Source organism: Macrotis lagotis, chromosome 3 (genome assembly GCF_037893015.1).
Source record: "Macrotis lagotis isolate mMagLag1 chromosome 3, bilby.v1.9.chrom.fasta, whole genome shotgun sequence".
NCBI lineage: Eukaryota > Metazoa > Chordata > Mammalia > Peramelemorphia > Peramelidae > Macrotis > Macrotis lagotis.
The window spans coordinates 98,748,234-98,773,076 of NC_133660.1; the positions used below are offsets into that span (position 1 = coordinate 98,748,234).

Here is a 24,843-nt window from a genome sequence, read left to right on the forward strand (position 1 = left end):
GCCGGTAATTTTTCCTGGAGTGTCTGTGACCTTGATTTGAAGCCCTCTCCTTAGGCCTGGAAAGGGTGGGTGGCTCTGCTGGATATTGCTATCCTTGAACAATGTGGGCTGGGCCCTGGAATAAGGTAGTTAATTGTCCTATTCAGCTGAGGGAGTTCTGCTGCTGATGCCTGAGCCTGGGGGGTGGGGTGGAGGCCTGTTACTATGTTTGTTCTGCGAAGAGAACTCTGCTGAAGTGAAAGTATGGAGTCCACAGTCATCCAGACTAGCTGAGCCCCAGTGGATTAATTTCCAACCATACTCTGCAACTCTCTGCACTGGAAGTCACCCTCCAGCCCTGCTGGAGTGTCCCAGACTGCTGCTCCCACAGCCAAAGCCTCCAGAGCTTAGTTGGCTCTCAGAATGGGGCTCCCACAGTCAAAGCCTCTGGGGCTGATCTTCAGTTAGTTCAGCTTTTATCCTGCCTCCATTGGCTCTCTTCCCCCGACTAATCCATGATCCCTGGAGACAGACCTTGTTGGTAGATATTCTTCTCCTAGCTTCTTTTTCTGGGTTTTGTCAATTTCATTTCTGTTAAGAGGTTTGTTTTATATTATATATGAGGGAAGACCAGGAGCTGATTACTAACTCTTTTAAAACAAGGGGACATTCAGGATCAAATGTCATGGAACTAATTAGTAGACTGGAGAATCATCTTGAGGAATTATCCTTATCAGTAGTAGCATGGGAGAAATTTCTGGTGACCCCAAATTCATCATACCTGTAGTTTACAGACAATTAAGGATACTAAAACATCATCCATAGATAATAAAACCTATTCATGGTATTTACTGTTGAAATTGGAGGGAGATTTCTTTTTTATTTAATTTTTCAATCATATGAAAAATAGTTTTCAACATTTACCACTTTGCAAGTTTACGAGTTCCACATTTTTCTACCACTTTCCCACCCCAGCTGTTTCCCCAATGGTGGTGTAGAATCTGGTACAAGTTTGAATATGTAAAATTGTATTTAACATATTTTCCACATTAATCATGAGATGAAAGAGGAATTAGAACTAAGGGGCAAAACATGAGAAAGAAATAAAAAATGGAAGAAATTTTAAAAAAATGAGGATAGTATGTCTTGCTCTGCATTCAGACTACATAGTCTCTTTTTTTGGATGTGGATGTCAATTTCCATGATAGTCTTTGACACTGAACTGCTGAGAGGAGTTGCATCTATCATAGTTGAGCCATCTCACAATGTTGCTGTTAATGTGTGCAATGTTGTCCCGGTTCTGTTCAGTATTAGTTCATATAAGTCTTTCCATGTTTTTTCTAAAATTTGACTGCTCATGATTTCTTATGGAACAATAGTACTCCATAACCTTCATTTTCATAACTTGTTCAATAATTTCCCAATTAATTTTCATTCCCTTAATTTCTAATCCTTTGTCACTACAAAAATTGTTACTATCAATATTTTTGTACATGTGGGTCTTTCCTCCTTTTTAATGATATCTCTGGGATATAGACTTAGTAGTGGTATGGCTGGTTCAAAGGATAATCACAATTTTATTATCCGTTGGGTAGGTATAGTTCTGAATTGTGCTCCAGAAGGTTGTATTTGTTTATAACTCTACAAATAACACATTAGTATTCCCATTTTCCCATATCCTTTCCATCAATGATCATTTTCTTTTTACTTTTTTTTGGCCATTTTAGCCATTTAGAAGAAAATGTTAATAAGGACATAAACTTTTCCCAATAATAATGTAAACCATTGATAAGCACAGATCAAAGCTTCATTTTCAGTAACTACAGTAAAGCATTAGATTGGGTATTGCAGTCAAAAGTCATAGTACATATGAGAGGTGTAGCTGATTTTGGGGGGGGGTTGTAGAATGTGTTCAGGGAAGACTTGTTCCTTTGGTATGAGGGCTGCTACCACCATTGGTATTCACCTGATCTACTTCACTCTCACCTGTGGATTCAAGAAGCTGTAGTTTATATAGAGACCACATTCAAGTAAACCGTTTCAACAGATGGGTTAAACTAGGCTGAGAGTAACCAAGGGATCTCAAACCTGTCAATAACTTTCCCAGTGGAATGGGAAGATGAGAATAATTTGTTCCAAAAGCCATGAAAGCATCTGAAGCAGACACTTTGGAGCACTTTTAACTTGGTTAGAAATTGAAAATGCCAAGGTCATCCACTAAATCTCATGCCATCACCAGTTATCAGTTATCTTGATCTGTCCTGATACTGGGCTGTGATGATTCTGGAAGAGAGAGAGAGAGAGAGAGAGAGAGAGAGAGAGAGAGAGAGAGAGAGAGAGAGGTCCATGACCTCAGGTAACTCTGTCTCACTTAAATCTAGTTTACTCATGAATCAAAAGATATAACCCATATAATTTTTACCTATATCAAAGTTCTGTTATGACAGGCAAGTGTTGAAGCTGCAGGTGTGGATTCACTGGGAGCTGTGTCTGCCCAGAGGTGCAAAATGCACTAGGTGGTCTAGGACATAGGGTCATTTTCTCACTGGAAACAACAGTGGGATTTAGCAGCCTCCTGTCTGTCTAAGAAGCCTTTTAAAGATCACTCTGCTTACCTACTCACCTGTTGATGTGAGGAAAGAGCTAAGAAAGATGCTCTGGGAGAAAGTTAGGTGGCACATGGATAGGACACTGGCCCTGGAATCAGGAAGATCTGGGTTCAAATTCAACCTCAGACACTTAATAGATACCTAGCTGTGGGATCTTGGGCAAATCACTTAACCTCATTACCTTACAAAAAGTAAAAAAAAGGGGGGTGTCTAGGTGGTACAGTGGATAGAGCACCAGTTCTGGAGTCAGGGGTACCTGACTTCAAATCCGGCCTCAGACATTTAATAATTACCTAGCTGTGTGGCCTTGGGCAAGGTACTTAACCCTATTGCCTTGCCAAAAAAACCTAGAAGAAAAGTAAAAAAAAAGTGCTCTACAAAAATTTCTGCTTTTCCATCCCTGGCCTGATTACAATGGTAGACAGGGATCCCACCCAGGCAAAACAAAAAAATTGTGCGAAAACTTCTGCAAAGATGTATTGCAGGTACATAGAATAATTGCATATTTATAGACAAATAAAATACAGTAGACTTGAAAGATGAACAGATCTTGTTGCAAGAGAACTTAGCAGGTATCACATCTAAATAGCAATCCTGAGTGAAACAAAACTGGTGAATGAAGGCCATTACTGAAGTCAGAACTAGATACACTATTCTTTCTGGAGAGGCCATGGTAAAGGGAAATTTAGAAGCTGCTAATTGAAACTATCCCTTGGATTCATGCTCCTTTATTGAATTTTGGTATAAAGAAGACAGTGTTGGTGATGAAAAAGTAATGAGATTCATGAATTTTCAAAGAAATTGACCATTGCTGTTGCTGTCTCCAACTCCATTCCTGTGAATCTCATGACCTCATCACCAACACTATCTTCTTTTTACCAAAATGCAATAAAATTTCATTTATGCATCTTTGCAGCAAACATTGTCATTAAATAGACAATGTGTAAGGAGAGAAGGCAGAGAGACTGTGAGAGTGATGAAGCTAATATATGGTGCAAAATGCTGGAAGGATCTCAGACTTATCCTCTCCATGATAAATATTTGTATTCTACAAAAGCAAGGCAAAAAGACTACCAAAAGAATCAAAGTCAACAGATTAGAGTACTTCTTTGAGTGAGAATAGTTTGTTTACTTAGAGGAAATGTTGAACCAACAAAGTAGTCAACAATGGAGAAGAAAAGGAATTGGCAGCTTTCAGTATTAATGTATAGAACTGCATTTGCTTATTTGGTTCAGAATACTTGCAAACATCAAGACAGGTTTGATGAAAATTATGGAGAAATACAGAAGTCACTAAATAAAAAACGAGAATTTCACAGGGTTTAACAGCAGGATAGATAGTTCATTCATCTCTAAGGAGGTGTACAAGTAAAAGTAAAAGTACAAGTAAAGTTTAGCAAGATGTTGGATTCTTGCCTCAGTAATAAGGAAGATGAAATTCGGTTTTATGCTAAAATTAACAGTCCAAAGGGCTTTTATGCTGCCATTAAAGATTGGCCAAAGACATATGGCACATCTCAACTACTCAGTGCTGATGGAGCCACACTGATTAGTGGATTAGTGATATGGTCATGATCCTAGAGAACAGGGCTGCAGGCTTCTATAGTGTCCTTAAGGAACCATCTTCAATCAATGCTGAAGTCTCAGGTTAGAGTAGATACCTCCCTAGTTGAAATTCCAAACGAAGAAGAGGTTTTGAATGCCATTAAACTCCTTTCATGTGGCAAAGCACCTGGTGCTGATTATTTTCCAATTGAGATTTATAAGGTTGAAAATCCATTACTCATACAAAAGCTGACAGGTTATATGGCAAGAGGAACTTATGTCCTCATGGTTTGCAGATACTTTCATTATCCATAAAGGCAAAGGAGTAGATTGTCCTGTGACAATTAGAGGGGGGTCTGTCTCTTTGTTACTGCTTGGAAAGATTCTTTATTGGGGGGGTTGCTAATCAGTGGGGTTAAGTGACTTGCCCAAAGTCACACAGCTAGGTAATCATTAAATGTTTGAGGTTGGATTTAAACTGAGGTTCTCCTGACTCCAAGGCCAGTGCTCTCTCCACCATATCACCTAGCTGCCTACTTGACAAGATTCTTGCCAGAGTCCTCCTTAATATGCCAATCTTTCAGCTTCAAGATGGTCATCTACCTGAGAGTTTAGAAATCCATAAGTAGAACAGAGATATTGTAACCAATGTTTATAAATCTGACCAAGGTCTTTGATATTATCATTGGTGAGGGATTATGGAAAATTAAGTCAAAATTTGGTTACCTGGAGAAGTTTATCGGTATTGTACATCAATTTCACAATAGCATGCTTGCCCCAGTTCCAGATAATAGACAATGCTCTTTTTATTTCCTAGGCATCAATGGAATGAAACTAGGCTGTGTTCTCAAATGTCTTGTCTGATGATGAACATGACATCAAGGTCAGCTACTGTATTGATGATAAGATCTTCAGCTTGAAAAGACTATAAAACAAGACCAAAGTGGAGGGAGTCTTTGTACATGATTTTCTGTTCGTAGATGATTGTGTACTCAATGAAGCCTCTGAAGCTGAGATGAAAAAATGTTATGGAATGATACTCTGCTGCTTGTGGTAATCTTGGTGTAACAATTAATAACAGGAAACATAAGTTCTCCATCAGTCAATGTGGATAAATTCACTTACCTTGGTAGTACACTTTCAAGCGCTGTAAACATGAATAATGAAGTTGATGTATGCTTGCCAGAGCTAGCTCAGTGTTTGGGAAGCTCTGAAAGAAAGTGTGGCAGAGGAAAGGTATTAGACTGACAACCAAGGTGAAGTACTACAGAACTATTATTCTGACCTCATTGTTGTATGCCTGTGAAACTTGGATAGTATACCACTGCCATGCTAGGAAACAGAGTTACTTCCATTTGAATTTTCTTAGGAAGATGCTGATTATAACCTGACAGGACAAGATACCAGACATTGATGACCTTTCTCAAACTAAACTGCCAAGCATTCAAATTCTATTATGGAGAGCATAACTCTGATGGGTCAGTTACATTGTTTGAATATCAAATAAATGCTTGCCAAAATTATTATTTTATGGAGATCACATACAAGGTATGTGCTCACATGGAAATCTGAAAAAGTGCTTTTTCAGATTTCCATGTGAGCACATACCTTGTATGTGATCTCCATAAAATAATGTTAAAAACTTTGGAATTGATTGCACTACATGGGAGACACTGATATAAGATTGCCCAGCATTGTGTGCCCTCATTAGAAAAGATGCTGGGATCCATGAACAGAACAGAACTGCAGTAGCTCAAAAGAAACATGAGATTCACAAATTTAGAGAATCTACTTCAAATGTTGATATTGACTATTTATCAGAGATATAATAGAGCATTCTGAGTTTACATTGGTCTGATCAGTCACAATCAGACATACTATAGCTTGACTCTAACCTAATGGTGTCATTTTGCTCCTCTTTGACAATGAAGGACAACAACAACATCCAACCAACAAGATGATGTTTTATCAACAAATACATAATTACAATTTGAAGTAATGACCAGTTACCAACACATAAAAGTTAATTCTTAAAAATGAGATTAAAGAAATGGCATATCATTATTACCATAGGCAACATGTATTAGGTATAAGGTGCCATATTACTAAGATTTTGCTTGGTGTCATCCTATTTGTCCCTCATGGCATGCTCCACATAAATATCTCAATGTTGCCTGCTACTATCTCTGCCCATTAGTTCCTGCATCAATTGGCAATATTCTTGCCCTACATTCAACCTTAGTGATCTAGATTCATTGATAGACTGTCACTCTTCAAGATTATAGTTGGAATGTCTCAATATACACACAACTCCTTTCAATTCCTTTGCTTTTCATCTTGGTCAAAAGGCAGGTAACAACAATTATTATTCATCTCCAAATTTTTATAGTATATGACCTCGAATTATCAAAGATTATGCCACTACAGCTCAAGCAAGCAGCAATAATTTTTATGGTTCAGAGTCCTAGGGTTTAAATTTAACCTCAGCAACTCATTACCTGTGTGACTTTAGATGAGTCATTTAATTTCAGTAATCCTCAATTTTCTTATCTATAAAATGAAGGAATTGTACAAATTCCTCTCTAATTCTAGTTCTATCATCATGTAACCTAGATTTTAAGCCTAGCACTGATACTTGATACCTATGCAACTTGGATAAGTTATTTAATATCTCTGAACTTCAGTGTTTTCATCTGTAAAATAAAAAGTTTGACCAGATGACCATATAAGAGAGGTAGGGATAGGGAATGAACCTTCACTGAAATAGGGAGCTCCTTGAATGAGGAAATTTGAACTATTTCCTCCTCGATTTGTAGTCTAGGAGAGTTACTTAGATAATTGATAGGTTAAATGACTTGTCCATGATCACCCATGTGAGATGGCCATTAGAGATGACACTGGAACTCAAGTCTTTCCTGTTCCAAGGTGCCTATCCATCCATATAATTCAATGATCCTGGAATATTGAAGAAAACAGGAAATAACAAAAGTAACTGTTCTCACTAATAAGATCTGATGTCAATGATTCCTTTGCTTGCCTACCTCTTCCTATTGCATCCTGGGTAATAACTGAGATGCAACAGTTATAATCTTAAAGATATGTAAAATTCCTTTGAATTGGAATACTGTCATCTAACTTAATGTGCAACTTGTCTGATAGTTGCTAAAACCTAGGGAGAATGGTTGTACTTTAGTCTGAAATTCCTTAGCACATTTTATTCTCTATCATCAAAGGAACCAGTGCATTTTAAAGTATTTAATTGCTTATATCCTTCCAATCACTTAGTATTCTGAAAAAAATAGTTAAACAATACATTTTGTAGAAGAAGCAAACTAAGTCTAATTTTCATGTAATTTGACATCCATTTTGCTCCTGGCATGAGCTAGGAACAGAGATTGTTTGAACTCAATAGCCTTTACTTTCAATTGTTTATTAATTGTAATTCTCAGTATGTTTCCATGGCATTTCAAGTATACTAGGACTACTCTGTCACCTATAAATTACAATGATTTGTAACTCAGACTGTGAACCTGACTCAGATTTTTTAGCATTTCAAGTGAAATTGAAATAAAACTTGGTTTTAGAGGGCATTATATTTCATTAGAGATGTGGTTTCATTTGGTTATAGTTTCAGTGAACTTTTCTATCAGATCTGGTTCTCCCAGATTCAGACCCCTGAAGTTCAAAAGGAAGTTTCCAGTTCAAAAAACCTAAGATTCAAAGCAAACCTCAGGCAAAAGTATAAGCTTGGAAATAAAACACGTGCCTGGTATTTAAAAAAATGTTGTTTCTGAAGCTTAGAGAGCAGAGATTGTGTTTCATCTGGTCTCTGAAGAATGCTTAATATGGTTCAATTTCTTACAGGCTAGAGCTTTAATAAATACTTAATTTGAAATAAATGCTTTAATACTTTGAAGGATCTGTGATCCCATTACTATGAATATTTCCAATGGAACAGAAAGGCAGCTAGATGGTGTAGTGGATAGAGCACTGGCCTTGGAGTCAGAAGGTTGGGAACAATTGCTACTTACTAGCTGTGTGACCTTGGGCAAGTCACTTAACCCTGATTCCTTCATATCTGAGGCTATCTCCAGTCCTCCTGATTCATAACTGGTCACTGGACCCAGGTGGCTTTGGAGGAGTAAGTGAGGCTGGTGACTTAGTACAGCATCTCCTCACTTAAATCCTATTCACATGCTTGTCATGACATCACTTCTCTGATGTCATGGTCTTCTTCAAGAATGAGGGAAAAACATATTTGGTACAAACGATAATCCATTGCCACTGCCTCATTCTGTGTCATTCTTTTCCATATCCTTCTCTAAATGCATCATCAGAAGTACAACTAATAGTTTTTGAATTCCTCTGTAATAGTCTTGACAGTATAAGGTACTAATAAAGCACATTGGGCCATCCATTCACATTCCTCTCAATACTTAATCCATCTCCTTTTCAGTTCATATCCCTCTTTAATGCTAGTATATTCTAGATATGATTCAGACAGATCTGCCATTTGAAGTTCAAGATTTGAATGAAATGTGATATGCAGAGACCATCTAACAGTCAACAAGAGGAAGTTGATTTACAATAACATTGACAGGATTTTTAGGATAATACAGCAGTGGTTAAGTTATGCATGTATCCTTTTATCTCCCTATAGAAATATATCTGGCAGGAGGTAATGTTAGGTTAGATGGATATGGTAACTGTCATGGCAGCTGGATATCCTCAAAGTTGGAGAAAAACTGACTCCTATAAGTTCTAGGTCAGAGGTGCTTGACCTTTTTTGTGTCTTGGAATCCTTTGGCAGTCTTACCAAAGTCTTACCATGGATTCTTCCTCAGAATAATGTTTTGGAATGTAGAAAGACATTATATATAGGATTATCAGTGAAATGAATTATATTGCAATGAAATCTATAATCTATCTATCTTTAATATATCTATCATCTATCTATCTATCTATCTATCTATCTATCTATCTATCTATCTATCTATCTATGACTCTATCATGAACTAGAGTTTAAGAACCCTTACCCTAGGTGATTATATCTTCATGTCTACAGTTTGACCACTGCTTTCAGATCAATTTTTCTGCTATTTTTAAATTTTTGATTAATATTTTATTTTTCTAATTAACCGATAGGAAAAATTTTCAACATTCATCCACAAGCATATTATTGTTAAATACTTTTCTTCCACCCACTCTCCCCCTACATTCAGTGGCAAACAGTTTAGTGAATGTACATTTGCTTTTAACATGTTTACATATTAATCATGTCATTTTGTGTATGAGGCCTAGGACTAAGGGAAAAGAAATAATACCATGGGATTATGAAGGAAAAACATTTTTATCTTCCTTTTTGAGGACAAAGAAAAATGTAGACTATATAATAATGCTGGTCCTTGATGGTACTACTAAAACATGGAAGAAACTTGAGAGCTACTTCTGATGTAACGATTTCATTTTCCATTTGGATCTGGGCCCAGCCCTCTGAGAACAAATAAGTACAAGACTACATAACGATGATGGCACTACAATAAGAGTTGCTACAAATATTTTGGAACATGAGGGACTTTCCCCATTTTTTATGATTTCTTCTGGATATAGGCCTAGAATTCATATTGCTGAATCAAAGGGTATGCTCAATTCTATTGCTCTTTAGGCCAAGTTCCATATTACTCTCCAGAATGGTTGGATTAGCTCACATCTCCACCAACAGTGGATTCATTAATATACTAATCCTTCTACAGTCTCTGCAACATTGACTGTTTTTCCTTTTTGTCCTCAACTAATCTAATGGGTATGAGAATGTACCTCACAGTTGTTTTAATTTGCATTTTTCCAATAAATAATGATTTGGAGAACTTTATATATATATATATATATATATATATATATATATATATATATATATAAAGATAGATAGATAGATAGATAGATATCACTTTAATTTAATTAAATTTAGTTAATTAAATTTAATTTTAATTAAATCTAATTTTTAACTTTAATTAATTAATTTAATTTAATTTAAAATGAAATTACCTGTTCATATCCTTTTGACCATTTATCAATTGGTGAATGACTAGGAGTCTTATAAATTTGATGCAATTTTCTATATTATTTTAGAAATGAGATCACCTAATGGTGAAAATTGTTTTCTACTTTTTATTTTTTTCTAATCTTGGCAGCATTGGTTTTGTTAGTTAAGAACTTTTTAATTTAATATAGCCAAAATCATCCTTTTTGCATTTTATAATGTACTCTATTTCTTGTTCAGTCATAAATTTTTCCCCTTTCCATAGATTCAACAGATAGAGTATTTCTTTATTCATTAATTGGCCTATGATGTTGCCTTTTAAGTCTAAATCCTGCATCCATTTTTGTAGTAAAGGGTGTGAGAAATGGGTCTATGACTAGTTTTTGCAATTCTTATTTCCCAGTTTTCCCAATAGTTTTTGTTGAATAGTGAGTTCAGAAGCTAAAGTCTTTGAGTTTGTCAAACTCAAAACTTTAATCATTTGCTACTGTTTCTTTTATACCTATCTGAACCCACTAGTCCATTACTCTTTTTCTTAACCAGTACCAGGCAGTTTTGATGACTGTTGCTTTATAGTATAGTTTTGAATCTGGTAGAGTTATGCCACCTTTGTTTACATTTTTTCCACTAGTTCCCTTGATATTCTTGATGCTTTGTGTCTCAAATGAATTTTGTTATTTTTTTCCTAGCTGTGTAAAATAGTTATTTGGAGGTTTGATTGGTATGGCATTATATAAGTAATTTAATTTGGGTAGAATTGTCATTTTTATTATATTAGCTCAGTCTAACCATGAGAAATTGTTGATTTTCCAGTTGTTTAGATCTGACTTTATTTATTTGAAAGTGTTTTATAATTGTATTCGTAAAGTTTCTAGGTTTACCTTGGGAGTTAGATTCTTGAGTATTTTATGTTGCCTACAGTTACTTTAAATGGAAGTTCTCTTTATTTCTCTTGCCCTTGAGCTTTGTTGTTCATATATAGATGGTTTATGTGGGTTTATTTTATATTTTGCTACTTTGCTGTAGTTAATTTTTTCAAGTAGTTTTTTAGAATATTTTTTGAGTTTTCTTAAAGTTTTTCTTCCTTATTGTCAATTCTAATTCCTTCAATTTATCTGTCTTCTCTTATTGCTAAAGCTAATATTCCTAATACTATATTGAATAATATTGATGCTAATGGGCAACCTTGTTTCACCACTGATCTTATTGGTAATGCTCCTAGTTTATCCAAATCCATTACAAATAATTTTCTGATGATGTTTTAGACTGATACTGCTTATTATTTTAAGGAAAATTCCATTTATACTCCTATACTCTCTATGGTTTTTAATAGGATTTGATGCTGTATTTTATCAAAGACTTTTTGAGCCATTAAGATAATCAGGATGGGGAGGGGGGGAGCGGCTAGGTGACATAGTGGATAAAGCACTGGCCTTGGAGTCAGGAGTACCTGAGTTTAAATCTGACCTCAGAAACTTAATAATTACCTAGCTGCGTGGCCTTAGGCAAGTCACTTAACCCCATTGCCTTGCAAAAAACCACAAAAGATAATCATATGATTTCTGTTGGTTTTATTATTTATATGTTTAATTATTTTGAGTGTTTTCCAGTTACTGAACCTGGCATAAATCCTATGTGATCATTGGTGAATTGTGCTAGTAATAACTTGTAATCTCTATGCTAAAATTTTATTTGAGTTTTTGCATCAAAGTTTATTAAATGGGATATTGTCTATAATTTTCTTTGTTTTTTCTCTTCCTGGTTTAGGTATCAGCACCATGTTGTTGACATAAGAGGAATTTGGCAGAATTCCTATTTTTAAAACAGAGTTTATGTAGAATTGGAATTAATTGTTTCTTAAATGTTTGGTAGAATTCACTTGTAAATCCATCTGGAATTGAAAACATTTTAAAGAGAGTTTATTGATGTTTTCTTCAATTTCTTTTTATGAAATGGAGTTATTTAAGTATTTTATTTACTCTTCTGTTAATTTGTATATTTATATTTTTGTAAATATTCATCTATTTCACTCAGGTTGTCAAATTTATTGGCATAGTGTTGGCTCTGTATTTTCTCTTTAATTTCTTCCTCATTGGTAGTGAGTTGAGCCTCTTCATTTTTGATACTGGTAATTTAGTATTCTTTCTTTTTTAATTCAGATAACCAAATTTATTTATTAAATTTTCATAAAATCAATTGCTAGTTTCATTAAGTCAATGGTTTTTTTGCTTTCAATTTTCTTAAGCTTTCTTTTGATTTTCAGAATTTCTAATTTGATATTTAATTGGGGACCTTAATTTCTTTTTTCTAGCTTTTTTATTTGCATGACCAATTCATTGATCTTCTCTTTCTTTGTTTTATTCATGTAACCATTTAGAGATATAAAATTTTCCCTAATAACTGCTTTGGCTGCATACCATAAATTTTGGTATGGTGTCTTACTTTTATCATTTTCTTGGAAGAAATTGTTAGTTGTTTCTATGATTTATTGCTTAATCCATTCATTCTTTAAAATTGTAATTTAGTTTTCAGTTAATCTTTGGTTTATTTTTCCATGGTCCCTCATTACATATAATTTTTATTGCATCATGATCTGAAAAGCATGTATTTATTATTTATTTCTGAATTTGATGATAAGGTTTTTATACTCTTTTACATGGTAAATTTTAGTTTAGGTGCCATCTCAAGGAAAAAAAAAGGTATATTACTTTCCATTCCCATTCAGCTTTTTCCAGAGGTCTACCATATCTAAGTTTTTTAAGATTTTATTGACCTTCTTAACTTTCTTCTTGTTTATTTTGTAGTTATATTTATCTAATTCTGAGAGAAGGAAGTTGAGGTCCCTTGCTATTATAGTTTTGCTGTTATAATTTATTCAGCTTTTCTTCTAAGAATTGGATGCTATACCACTTGGAGCATATATATATATATATATATATATATATATATATATATATATATATATATAATTATAAAACTTCATTGACTATGGCATAGTAGTTTCTTTCCTTATCCCCTTTTAAATTTTTTTATTTATTTAAGGCTATGGGGTTAAGAGTGATTTGCCAAAGGCCACACAGCTAGGCAATTATTAAGTATCTGAGGTCAAATTTGAACTCAGGTCCTCCTGACTCCAGGGCTGGTGCTTTAACCATTCTGCTACCCAGCTTCACCCTCCTTATCCCTTTTTATGAGATCTATTTTTACTTCTGCTTTGTCTGAGATGAGGATTGCTACTCCTAATATTTTTTTTTATTTCCGTTGCAGATAAAATATTTTGCTCCAGGTTTTTTTAAACCTTTACCCTATGTTTATCACTCTGTTTCAAATGTGTTTCTTGTAAACAACATATTGTAGGATTCTGGTTTTTAATTCATTTTGTTATCTGTTCTTATTTTATTGGAGAGTTCATCCTATTCACATTTACAGTTAAAATGACCAATTCTTAAACCCCTCTGTATTGTTTTTCCCTATTTATACTTTTCTCCTTTCCTTTTATTTCTCCTCACCAATGTTTTCCTCCCTTTCCCCTTAAGCTTTTATTTAAAATTTTAGCCTAACTTTACTTTCACTTTTACCTTCACCTTCCCTTCTATCAGTCCCTTTCCCCTTTTCTTTCCTTCTTTCCCTCCTACTGCTCCCTCTCTTCTACTGCCCAATAGGATAGGATAGATTTTTAAACACAATTTGAAAAGTATGTTATTTTCTCTCTGTTCCAAATCTTTTGAGTAGATTTACTCAGTGTTCACACTCTTCCTTCTTTCCCTCTACTATAATAGATCTTTATATGTCTTTACCTGATTATTTATCCTCTAATGCCTAGCCTTCTCCTGTATTTAGATCCCTTTTATCAAAATGTACCCCTTTTATTGGTCCAGATAGAAGACTTATTCTCAATGGTTGATTGATTGATTGATTGGTTGATTTATAAGCAGCATTGCCTCATAGTCACTAAGCACTCTCCCTCTTCTGTCTCATTAGAAATACACTTCTCACGAGTCATGTAACATCAATTAATAATCATTTTATATTTTAACTCCTTTTCAAGTATTCTCCATGGACACACAATCCTCATGAACCAAAGCATCATGCAAAGTGAATTCATTCCATGAAACATTTACACCCCTCAAGTCCACTCCCTTCAATTGTAATCAAATTGTCAAACAAAGCAAAATCTTTTCATGAGGTTTTCACGTCCAATCCCTCTAAGTACACTGTCTTTCTCCTTCTCTATTATACTTCAACCATAGCCCTACAATCCTCCCCAAAGTATCAGGTACACTCTCTCCCTCTGTCCCTATAGTACCCCATCCAAGGTACTAAAAACCTTCCTTAACTAAAATATGAATTAAGTAAACATCACTTTCTAATCTCTTTGTATCCCACCCTCTGCCCCTATTATACTACAGTCCTTCTTTACCAAGGTATCTAGTAAAGTAAGGTCACTTCTGATCTAATTATTTATAGAACCTCTAACTACAGAAGTTTCTCTTAAGAACTTTAGAGTTGATTGTAAGACTTGGGAGACACTGGTACAGGTTACCTTCATCAGAGAAAGTGTTAAGCATTAAGAGCAAGACAGAATTAAAGAAGCTTCAAAGGAAATCTGAGATACATAAATTTAGAGTAAACATCTGATGCTGTGGCTTGCTTCCTTGGGGCCCACAGCGGCGACCTCCCTCCAGGAGGGGAGCTGAGAATAAGGAGTCAAGCCACTACTGCCTTATGCCTCCTGCTCAATTTTATTACTGCTTAGTTATTACATATATACTGTTAGGTCTTCTGGGGCAGAACAAAGATAAATGAGGTAATTGGGGGGGGGATAAAAGTAGGGTGTACATGCAGCATCTTGCATTACATGATGGGGGGGTATGTTAGGGAGGAGGTGATAAGGCACAGCTGTGTCTAGTGCCCTTGGTCAGTGGGACGGAATGTCCAGCTCCCAAAGACTCTGGCTCCCAAGGACTCCGGCTCACCTTATCTCTCAGGGCGGCTTGCCAGCTCCTGAGACTGTCCAGGTGGCAGTTTACTTGGGAATGATTTGTGTCATGGCTGTTAGAATAGCCTGTGTACCCACAACCTGAGGTGTTCAGCTGGACTATTTGTACCAACCTGTGATAGAGCATTCTGATCTGGTATTGGCCTGATCAGCCACAGTAATGTCATTTTTGTCTCCTTCGATCACAAAGGACAACAACAAACCATGCCCATATCTTCTAAATATAATTCCTTCAACTACATCCAACCCTTTAACTATCTTAAGAGAAATACAATTTTTCAGAAGTTACAAGTTGTAGGGATGTATAAAATCTAATGTTCTTGATTAAAATTTGTTTTGTCCACCTTTCCATTTACTTTTTCATGCATCTTTTGAGTCTTGTATTTGAAGACAGAATTTTCTTTTCAGTTCTAGTCTTTTTATCAGAAAATTTTGGACGTCCTCCATTTCATTGAACATTCATCATTTCCCCTGACAGAATATGATGAATTTTGCAAGGAAGTGTTTACTTGATTTTTATCCAAGGTCCTTTGCTCTCTGAAACATCATAATCTAGATCCTCTGGTCTTTAACTGTTGAAACTGAAGTCTTGTGTAATTCTGATTGTACTTCCTTTGTATTTATACGGCTTTCTTTTAGCTGTTTGCAGTATTTTCTCCTTTATTGGAGAAATCTGGAATTTAGCTATGATAGTCCTTGGAATTTTTGTCCTGGGGTCTCTTTCAAGGAGGTGTTTTGTGTCTTCTTCCATGGATTATTTTTTCTTCTTGAAATATTATATCAGGGTGGTTTTTCATGATAATTTTCTGAAAGATATTTTTCCAGGCTTTTTGTTTTGATCTAGGCTCTCACTAGATCTATTTCCCAGGTCATTTGTTTTTCTTAAAAGATACTTTTTCTTCAAATTTTCAGTCATTTGGTTTTGTTTGATGAAGTCTTGGTGTCTCATGGATTCATTTGTTTCTATTTGTCCAATTGTAATTTTTAGGGTTTTATTTTCCTCAGTTAGCTTTTGTATTTCCATCTCCATTTGGTTAATTTTACTTTTCAATGAGTTGTTTTCCTTTTCCATTTGACTAATTTTACTTTTTTCTGAGTTGTATTCTCTTTTCAGTTGGGTGATTTGACTTTTAGATGAATAGCATTCCTTGTCCAGTTTGTCACTTTGACTTTTAGATAGGTGGCATTCATTTTCCAATCAATCTATTATATTTTTTGATGAGTTATATTCTATATTCAGTTGTATACTTTTCCTTTTAAAGGAGGTGATGCCTTTGGTCAATATTTAATAATTTTCTTGCATGGCTCTAATTTTTTTCTCATTTTGCTTCTCCTTTTATTCTACCGCTGTTCTTTGGTTTTCAATATCTTTTTTAATGAGATTTTGGATTTGAGTCCAATTCACAAGCTCCATTGAGACATTCCATGTAGGTAATTTGTCGCTGCTTTCTTCTTCTAGGATTGAATTTTTATCATCTCTGTTTGAATAATAGCTATCTATGAGAAGTATCCATGACTATTTTTTAGGCTCTTTTGGGTTAAACCACAGCTATTGACTTCTATAAATTGGAAGAAGTAAGCTGTAGTCTATACTTTACTAGTTATAGATTATAGATATTTCTTGAAGAGATGATAGAACTACTTAGAAACTGCAGATCAAAAGTGAGGAAATGGGGGCAGCTAGGTGGTGCAGGGGGTGGCTAGGTGGTGTAGTGGATAAAGCCCTGGCCCTGGAGTCAGGAGTACCTTGGTTCAAATCTGGTCTCAGACACTTAATAATTACCTAGCTGTGTGGCCTTGCAAGCCACTTAACCCCATTTGCCTTGCAAAAAACAAACCTAAATAAAAACCCTAAAAAAAGTGAGGAAAGAATTACAGTCATTCATCCTAGATTATAGTTCTTTTTTACAATCTTTTCTAACTCAATTTTAAAGTATTTCTATTGTTGGCAAAGATGTAATAATAGGATAATATCTCTGAATATGAGAGGAGGTAGGAAATATTTAAGATAATTGTTGTCCAGTAAAATGGATCTCATTCATCTATGATATTTCAATACAAAAATCTTAACACAATAACTAGGGCCTTTCAAAAACAGCTTTTGTTTTTGCATCTGCTACATTTATCTTTTCTTTCCCTCTCTTTTCTTAAGAAGAACTATCCTCCCTTTTTTAAATTTTAGAAAGGTTTTATTTATTTTGAGTTTTACAATTTCCCCCCAATCTTGCTTCCCTCCCCCAACTCCCACAGAAGACAGTTTGTTAATGTTTATATCATTCCCATAGTATGCATTGATTTAAGTTGAGTGTGCTGAGAAAGAAATCATATCCTTAAGGAAAAAACATACAGTATGAGATATAGCAGAATTACATAATAAGACAATTTAAAAAATTAAATTAAAGGTAAATAGAAAGTCTTTGGTCTTTTTTCAAACTCTACAGTTCTTTCTCAGGATACAGATGGAATTCTCCATTGTAGATATCCCAAAATTATGCCTGCTTGTTGCCCTGTTGGTATGAGCAAGTCCATTACGGTTGATAATCACTCCCATGTTGCTGTTAGGGTGTACAATGTTCTTCTGGTTCTGCTCATCTCACTCAGCATCAGTTTATGCAAATCCTACCAGGTTTCCCTGAATTCCCATCTCTCTTGCTTTCTAATAGGGCAATAGTGTTCCATCACATACACAAACCATGCCCCTTTTTAAAGAAAAGACAAAAGAAAAAAATCAGTAAATCCAACTTATTAAAATTTTGACATATTTTGTTAATGTTTAATTATCAATTTAACAACATTAAAATATTTTATGTACAATATTTCAAACGCATGGACTCCTTTTATAAATGAAATAGGGATAATAGTTTCTGGTATCTCTTTTTAGGAGCTAAGCTTAGGATTCATAATTTTGCAATATTCTGTTTTTCCCCCATTAAAACTGTAAATCATTGTATTTATTAATTTCCTGACTCTGCTTAGTTTGCTTCAGTTTAAATGTCTTTCCATGGTTTTCTGTATTCATCATGTTTCATGGTTCTTACAAAGTAGTAATATTCTCTTTCATACATATATCACAAGTTGAGTCATTCTCTAGCCAAAAAAATTTTGTTTCCATGTCTGACTGCTACAGAAAGTGCTGCCATACATATTTTTATGAAGATGGAGACTTTCTTCTTGTCAATGACTTTCTGAGTCTATATCCCTAGCAGGAAAGTCACTAGATCAAAAGCTGGGAACATTTTCGAGACTTTCTTTACATAATTCCAAATTGTTTCCAAAATTTCTTATCTGTTCACAGTTCTCCCAACAATTTGCCAATATTCATATGCTTCTCATACCATAACCCTTCCAATATTGACTATTCCTGTGTTTAGTTGTCTTTCTTAATTTGTTGTGAGGAAAAAAAACTGCAGTGTTGTTTTGATGTGCATTTCTCTTATGTGATTGTCAATTTTGTATTTTTATTTTGAGAACTGTTCATACCTTTGACCAGTTGTATATTGGGGGATGATTTTGTTTTTGTGTATTTCTGTCAATTGTCTATATATTTTAGATATCAAATTCATATCAGAGATATTTGACATAATGATTTTATCTCAATTGACACATTTTTCTTATCCCTAATGTCATTAATTTTGTTACTACAAAAGGTTTTCAATTTCATGTAATCAAAGTTCTCCCTTTTATAATTTGTAATTGTTCCTTTGCTTGTTTAATTAGGATTTCATCAACTATTCATAGCTATCAAAGGCATGTTATCTGCTTAGCCCTTAATATTTTTATACTGTGGTATTTTATATTTAGGTTACATATCTATTTCAAATTTGTTATTCAAATCCCACCTGATATTTAGTGCCCATATGATCTTGAACAAGTCACTTATCTTCTATGTGTCTCAGTATCTTTACTTAGAAATCAGAATTTTGGACTATATGGCTTCTTGTTTCCCCTTCAGTTCTACAACTTATAGCCCCAACATTCCTTAGAAGCATTACTAACATTTTTACTGAGTAGGATAAATTTTACTATAGCTACTTTACAAGTAAAGAAAGTGATAGAACTAATGACATATCTTAGAACACAACTGGGGATATCTAGTATATTTATATAGAGTTTATTGTAGCATCTCAAGGCATTGATTTGTGGCTCATTTGGGGCCAATTATTTATTGGCTTTAAGTCAAACAAAATCATCAGTCTTTTCCCATATGTAGTTTCATTTCAGATAACATGATTTGACTCATGCTGTATACAAATGCATGTAATAGCAACTCATGTTTTAATGGAGTTTCATTACCAATACATTTGGAAACAGATGAACCAACATGCAGTACAATCTTTCATAATTCCAACATGAAGTTGTAGCTTTTACTCTATCATAAGGATAATAAATCTTAATCTCATATTTATCAAACCTATGATTAAGTCTTGGTACAGAGGAGAAACTAAAAAACCTTGTTTATTGTCTTTGGTTAATTAAACAATAGACCATTTTCCAGTTGAGTTGCTTTTTCATTGAAATGTCTTAACTCTTTTTCTGACTTAGGTTTCAAAAATGTAAAGAATTTATAATCACAGGATACATATTTTAGCCTGTTGCTGAAATAACAGTGGGGCCAATAATCCATTCTATTTTGTTAATCCTAAGAGATCCAAGACTTTTGTCATGCTACTTTGACAAAAGTTAATTATATCCATCCCATTCTTGATCTATCATGCCAAGAACTTGGATCAGGAAACTGCCAGCTGGACTCTAACCCTCCTTCACTCAAACTGTGTCAAAGATTTTACTTATCACTGAGATGGAAAACATCTTCCCTCCTGCCTTAGGGATTCTATGTATAATTTGACAACCTGCTCTTTATCAAATTCAATCTGTCAATCTTAAAACTATACCATTCATTGCTGAGATTAAATATGAAATTCCAAGTGTGTAGAAGAACTACTTTAAATTCACAATTAAAATAAATCTTAGACTAAATAATATCAGGTGGACACTTTAAAAGACCATTTTGGGTGCAATCATCTTTGTAGCTTTTCATTGATATGTCTTCTCGATAGGATTACTGTTTTGAACTATCATCAAATTTGGGTCACCATCATATAGCAAGAATCCACTGGCTCAGGTATTCTTTTTAATATTTTATCTCTTGGCTAGGGTCTCCTCTTGAAGAACTCTACTCAGAAGTATTCCCCATTGACATGATGGAAGACAAAGGAGATATAAAGAAATGATGAACTTTCTCAGGGGGATTCTTCATACACAACAATAGAATAAGCACCATTAAGAGCTTTGGCAGATTCAATTCCAAAAGACCCAAATCTGGCAGGGTCTAAATACATAATATTTTTCCAACTTGCCTTGACTTATAGCGCCACATGTAAGCTAAATTTTAACTTGAAGTGCAGTTTAAAGGACTGACATATTCCCTAGAACCACAACCAAAGTATTACAACATGACCTTATACTGTCAACAGGCTACCAAAGTAGTTATCAATTGTGTCTTTTTGCTTCACTACTTTCCCTGCACATCACAGCACATAGCCTCTCCAAGACATAATCTCTAAACTACTACAAAATGCCAATTTAACTGAAAAGTCAAACACAACTAAGGCTAAGGTGAACAGATGAGTCTTTCACTATGCCCAGAATATCCACCAGTTTGAAATGTCTAACCCAAAAACATGGCCAGGGAGACAAGTGACATAACTAAAATTCTCCAGGCAGTTAAAAAACTTTTCTCTTTTTAAGCCACTTTTGTATTACATGAGTATGATTTTCTTTTCTTTCTTTTTTTTTTTTAATTTAAGGCAAAGGGCTGAAGTGACTTGCCCAAGGTCACACAGCTGACTCCAGGGCCAGTGCTCTATCCACGGTACCACCTAGCTGTCCCCAAGTATGATTTTTTTGACCTTTACTTCCCATTTCATTGTACCAAGATGTCTAGCTAATGTATTTCATTAAAATTTATTTTATTTTTTCAATTATTAAACATATTTGTCCCAACCACTTCCCTAAATCCCAACTAAAGATGAAAAAGGAAGAAAGAAGGAATGAAAGAATCAAGAAAGAATTTATTACATGAATACATATTCCTTAAGTGCTCACATTCAAAAATATTCCTCTCCTTAAGTACATAAGTCATCATTTCTCTGTCTCGAGTTGACTAGTATTTTTCCTTATTAGTTGTTTGCAAACCTAGTTACTCATTTAACTGATCAGAGTTCATAAGTCATTTGGCATTCTTTAAAAAGAAACATGATGTTATAAGTTGTTCTAGTTCTCCTTATTTCACTGCATACAAGTTCATACTAGTTGTGTTTCTTTAAAATAATCTTTTTCATCACTTTTTACTGAAAAATATTCCACCTTTATATTCATATATCAAAATTTCTTCAGTCATTCTTCAAATAGTAGGTATTTATTGTTTCTCTTTTCAATACATGTGAAAACAATTTTTAAAATTTGTTTTTTTAAAATTTTGATGTTTAAATTATATGCTTACCTCTTTTTTGCCCCCTCCTTGAGAAGAAAGGAAATTTGATATAGGTTATACATGTGTAGTTTTGCAAAATATATTTATTCATTTTTCATGTTGTGAAAGAAATCAGAACCCCAAATTCCAAGAAAAATGAAGTAAAAATATGCTTCATTCTTCAATCAGTCATCATCAGTTCTTTCCCTGGAGATGGATAGCACTTTCCATCAAAAGTCCTTCAATACTGTCTTTGATCATTGTATTGCTGAGAAGACCTTAGTCACTCATGGCCAAGTATATAATACTGCTAGTACTATTTATCTTGTTTTTCTTGTTTTTTTATTGATATTTTATTTTTCCAAATACATGTTATGAAAATTTTTTCAACATTTATCAATATGTATAGGTATATATTTTTAATTTTTTATATTATTATAATAATCTTGTTATAAGAGTAAACATCCCCCCCAGAAGATATGAAACCACAAGAATAGTGAGCGAGAAAAAATTGTACTTCAGTCTGTGTTCAGTTTCCAATGGTTCTGTCTCTGGGGTGAGTTGCCTTCTTTATCATAAGTTCACCACAGAAGTTGCTTCAATATATCTCCCACAGTTGCTATTACAAACTGTATTTTCCTCCACTAGATTCCACCCCACTCTCTTTTATTCTATTCTCTCTCTCTCTCTCTCTCTCTCTCTCTCTCTCTCTCTCTCTCTCTCTCTCTCTCTCCTTTCATCCTGTCCCTGTCCAAAAGTGTGTTGTATCTGAGTACCCTCTCCCACAATCTTCCCTCTCTTCTATCACCTATTACCCCCTTCCTTTCCCCCATCCCCCCTTATCCCATCCCTTTCTTTTCATTTTTCTCTAGGGTAAGAAGGATTTCTATACTCTATTAAGTGTCATTGTTATTTCCTCTCTGAGTCATTTCTAATGAGAATGAATGCTCACTCTTCCCCCCCACCTTCCCCCATTCCACTTATTGAAAAACCTTTTTCTTGACTCTTATGTCAAATATCTCAGCTCCTTCTGCCTCTCCTTTCTCTTCCTCCCACTACTTTCCTTTATCACCCATTGACTCCATCTTTTTACTATATTATAACTTTATATACCACTCTTTCCTGTGCCTTGTCTATATAAGCTCTTTCTAAAAGCTCTTATAAATAAGAAAGATCATTATCGTTATCTTCTTCCCATGCAGGAATACAAACAGTTCAATATCATTAAGTTCCTCATAGTTAGTCCTTCTTATCCTCCCCGTCTAGGGTTCACCAGAGTTCCGTATTTGAAGATCAAACTTTCTTTTCAGCTCTGGTTGTTTCAATAGGAAAGTTTGAAAGTCCCATATTTCATTGAAAGTTCATCTTTTCCCCTGAAAGAGGATGTTCAGTTTTGCTGGGTAGTAGATTCTTTGTTGTAAACCAAGATCTTTCACCTTCCAGAATATATTCCAATTGCTACAAGCCCTTAAGGTAGGTCCTGCCAGATCCTGTGGAATCCTGACTGTAGAGCCATGGTAGTTGAATTGTGTGTTTCTGGCAGCTTTTAGTATTTTCTCTTTGACTTGGGAATATTGGAATTTGGCTACAATATTCCTTGGTATTTTTCTTTTGGGATCTCTTTCAGGAGGTAACTGGTGAATTCCCTCAATTTCTAATTTATATTCTGCTTCTAGGACCTCAGGGCAATTTTGGTGTATTATTTCTTTTTTTTTTTAGATTTTTCAAGGCAATGGAGTTAAGTGGCTTGCCCAAGGCCACACGGTTAGGTAATTATTAAGTGTCTGAGGTCAGATTTGAACCCAGGTACTCCTGACTCCAAGGCCGGTGCTCTATTCACTGCGCCACCTAGTCACCCCATGTATTATTTCTTGAAAAATGAAGTATAGGCTCTTTTCCTGGTCATGACTTTCATGTAGCCCAATAATTTTTAAATTATTTCTTCTGGATCTGTTTTCGAGGTTGGTTGTTTTTCCAATGAGCTATTTCACATTTTCTTCTAATTTTTGAATTTTTTGGAAGAGTTTTATTTCTTCCTAATTTCCCTCAATCATCAGCTTCCTTTAGTTCTATTCTGCTTTTGAAGGAGTTATTTTCTTCAGAGAGATTTTTTTATCTCCTTTTCCAGCTTGACAATTCTGCTTTTTAAGGTATTTTCTCCTCATTTGCCTTTTGTTTTGCTTTCTCCATTTGATCTAAACTGTTTTTTTGTAGTTTTTTCCCAAGGCAATGGGGTTAAATGGCTTGCCCAGGGCCATACAGATAAGTAATTATTTAGTGTCTGAGGCTGGATTTGAACCCAGGTACTCCTGAGTCCAGGGCCGGTGCTCTATCCACTGCACCACCTAGCTGCCCCCTAAACTGATTTTTACATGTTATTTTCTTCAGCATTTTTTGTATTTCTTTCACCAAGCTGCTGATTTGGTTTTCATGATTTATCTGCATTGATCTCATTTCTCCTTCAAATTTTTCCTCCACCTCCCTTAATTGCTTTTTAAAGTCTTTTTTTGAGCTCACCCATTGCCTGAGCCTACTTTCTATTTCTCTTAGAGGCTTTGGATACAGAAGCTTCACTTTTGTCATCTTCTGAATCTTCCATGGTACCAAAATAATTTTCTATGGTCAGATTCTTGTTTTTCTTTTTGGTTGTTCATTTCCTAAGACTAATTTAATACACTTCACAGGCTTTGGGGGTTTTGGGGACACCCCACTGGGACCTTTATTCCTTCAAAGTCTTATGCTCTCTTGCCTGTACTTTGATATGTAGATGACCACAGATACTCCCCTCTGTCCTGGAGCTGTGAGGAGGATCCCTGCTCAGCTATGGTAATGTGGGACCCAGACTGCAACCTGGATTTGAGTGTGGGCAAACAGCAGAGTCCTGCCCCAGGCAGAGCAGAGAGATTTTGCAGTCTCCTCTGACCCCTTTACCCTCTGTGGGCTGTGCTCTGGAGGTGAAGACTGGCTTCTCCAATTCTGCTACAGGTTCTCACTGCAGGGCTGTTCTGAGGTCGGTTCTCCTGCCCTTTGCTGCTGCAGAATTCTCTCAACAACCCTTGAGGCTGTTCCTTGTAATCCCTGGGCTGGGCTGTGGTCACTATTTTTTTCCAACCCCTGATCCTGGTGAAACATACCTTTCCCATGGAACTCTAAGTTGTCTTGGACTGGGAAATAGTATCACTCAGTCTTTCTGTGGGTT

At 35.0% G+C, this 24,843-nt stretch overlaps 1 pseudogene; it reads left to right on the plus strand.

The window, feature by feature from the left end:
- Positions 1–3,989: 3,989 nt before the first annotated feature.
- The window catches only part of LOC141519172 (transketolase-like), a 55,719-nt pseudogene continuing 34,865 nt past the window's right edge, over positions 3,990–24,843 (plus strand).